Here is a 3293-nt window from a genome sequence, read left to right as displayed (position 1 = left end):
ATTTGGAAATGGTAAATATAAGGCGAAATACAGTTAACACCGAAAATGACCCACAACCCCATTACTAACCCTTTAAAAACCACACCCCTCCGGACAATCTGCACTGAAAACAACAAGCTAACAGACTGCAGGCTGCAGAGGTTGTTCTGGTCAAATATCTTATCGGTTCTGCTCTTTGAGGGGATTTAGCTTTTGTGCAAATTCAGAAATGTTCCAGTCAGTGTTTGTCCTTCTGAATAAGAACATTGTCATTGTTCTGCTTTGAAGTTTTTGTTGACTTTTGCCTGTATTTAGTTGCATTATGAATGATTTTTTTTTAAATATTATGGCCTCTAAACATGTATGTTGACTGATTTTGGTAACACCTCCGGTATTTTCTTCTCACCACATCACACAAAGATGAAAGTGAGGGAAATTCACGCTCAGCATAGGAGTCTGAGCCTGCGGGCCGCATGACTAAACCACAGTGCTGTGAGTCTGAGTGTTACGGACAGAGATGGTGTCTGCCTCCAGATCTGAGACGGGAAGACTAGAGAGGAGTCTGACAGCTGAACACTCTGCCTCCGTTCTGTGAAAATACAGAAAACAGCAGGAATTTTGGAACAGAACTGATCAATAAGCTCATTGAGTTAAATGGAGCTTGAACATATAAAGTCCATATGTTAGAGAAACTCCTGTTTGTCTCCATCCTGTCCACCTCATGACTCGGGACTGAAGCCGCCGAGTCCATTCTCTGACAGGACGAGTCATGTTTGTCATCACAAAGAACCATTCAGGAAGTAGTTCACACTCTTCATCATTGCACTGCATAACAAGTCTGCTCTGAGCAACAGCTATTACTGTAACAGAACTGTGTATCTGAAAGTCTCAGAAAACTTTTACTGAAAAAAGAAAATAACACTAAAGAAATTCTGTTATTTCATACTCAGTTTTCCAGATACACAAAAAGATAAAAAAAACATTCAAAAGTGTAACTTTGGTGTTTTACTCGCAGAATGTAGTGACACTGGAGGTGCATCCATCACTCAGTTATACTGTTCTGGACACGCACAAAGGAGTTAGCTTCCTGCCACATGTCTGCAGCCTCGAGTTTCTGGGAGATGAAGTCAGAGTCGTGTTTGCTTTGGAGCCTCTGCCTCTGTGCAGCTGAATGTCTGCACATTTAGAGCAACAAATTTGTCTCATGATCAAAAAACCAGAGAATATCGTGTCTAGCAATTTAAAACGGGAATCGTTGTATTCTTTTTTATTAATTGATATTAACAAAAGTGTTCTGAAGTGTTACGTGAATCAGCGTATTCTGTTGCAGAGAAAAGCACATTTGCAACACTTTCTATTATGTATGTGATGAGTATTGAAAAAGCTGCTTTAAAGTGTTGCATGTCAGCACGAAGCTGTTTGTTCTGCAGGTCAGCCGATTTATGCATAAGAATTACAGCATGTTATACAGAGTAGGTTTGACAGAAACATGCCAGGCGTTAGAAGTTCAAAGATTAAAAACAAACAAACCAACAAAAATGCGTAACTGTTAAGGTTGATAATTAAATCGTTTTTTTTTTGGACAATTTTTTAAAATTATTTTAAACCAAAATTGTGTATGAGTGTGCTGGGGGGGTGAAACAACCGTTACCAACTTCCCGTTCCAGCGAATGACGTCTCGGCGCCATCTTGTTGTCTGCAGCCGGGTCTTCTTGTTCCTCATCCTCGTTTCTCACATTACAGCAGGGGCCTCAAACTGCTGGCCCGCGGGCCATTTGCGGCCCCCAAGACATATTTTAATTAGAGCCGGGAATCAATAAAAAAATTAACTAATTTATCGCAAACTGGGGGAAAAATTAATCGCATTTAACTTTTTTTGATGCAGTATTTGCCACTTATTATGTGTCACACACAATCACAATATGAAATCACACATAAGACTGTACATTTAGAACGTTTATTTTTAATTAATTGTCTGAGCCTGTAGTTGTGCTGACGTTTGGTCTGCAAATGAAGTTCCTGAAAGATAAATAAAGTTATTTGAATTGAATTGAATGTTTTACTAGGTACATTTTATGAAAACATGCGGCTTTCTCCTTCAGAATCTGCTAGAATCTCGTTGATCATGCTGACAATACAAAAATTACAGTAAATCAAAGACAAACAGATTGAAGGAAAAGTTCACGGCTCTTTCACAACAAAAACATCCCAAAACAGAGAAAAGACACAAAGACATTTAAAGATTCAAAACTTTAAGGACAGATCAAGAAGAGGAGCATGAAGAGACTGAATGAGGTCCAGTGCTGAACTTTGTCTTCTTTCTATCTCAGCCTGCAGAGCTCAGAACCTCAGAGAGACCTTGATGATCCTGTTCTAGGTTGACCAAACAGAACGCCATCTGCAGACATTTTTGAGCCGATATGAAACGGTCACGGTCTCTTCCACGTCCTGCTGAACTCCTTTCCTCATGTTATCTGAACGCTCCAGCTTGTGGTTCAGCTCAAAGAATTTGCAGGTTTCCAGTCCCTCCACCTTTCCTCTTTTCTGAGCCAAAAGGGGATTTTCCTGTCAATTAAGAGAGTACTGTGTGTGGCTTGTTGACAGATGATACAAATGTCTGCTGCTTGGAAGAGTCATTCAGTGTTTCAGTTGAAGGGTAACGTTACTCTTTTGACCAGTCACCCTGCTGTGTTTTTGGATATTTCACCATCAGCAAACCACTTTCCAGTCTTTGTATCAGTTTGGGAAGCTTCAGTGACCCTGCAGGTGACCTTTACTGCAGAGCATTTTAATTACATTTTTAGCTAGCTGTTATCTGACAATGAGCAGGACCATCATTTTAAAATCACTTTCAGGATTCATTAAGAGATTTTTAAAATGTTTTTATGGTCTTGTATCTTCTTGTCTCAAGGATCTTCTCCGGTGCTGGCCTTTTACTTGTATGGCGAGTGCCAAAACATACGGTCCTTGCCTGTGGAACAGCCGGCTGGAGACTCTCAGGGATACAGAGACTGTAGGTCAGGGGTGTAAAATTCAATCTCACAGGGGGCCAAAAACACACCTTAGGTCACGGCCGAACAGGATAATTATTAAACACTCTAAAACTACATTTTTAAAACTTTTAAACTGTAACTTTTTAACATAAATATGAACTAGATATATAGCATAACCTGTAATAATGCTAGTGTGAATGCTGTAAGCTGAATTTGGCTGCTGAAGATGCTAAAAATGACTAAAAACACTGAAGCTGAAAATGAAGCTGATAACCAGCTAAAATGTTAGCTGAATGCTAAATTAGTCTAAAAAACTAAAGA

This window comes from Oryzias melastigma, linkage group LG8, assembly GCF_002922805.2.
Source record: "Oryzias melastigma strain HK-1 linkage group LG8, ASM292280v2, whole genome shotgun sequence".
NCBI classification, from domain to species: domain Eukaryota; kingdom Metazoa; phylum Chordata; class Actinopteri; order Beloniformes; family Adrianichthyidae; genus Oryzias; species Oryzias melastigma.
Note: the sequence above shows the minus strand (reverse complement) of the source record.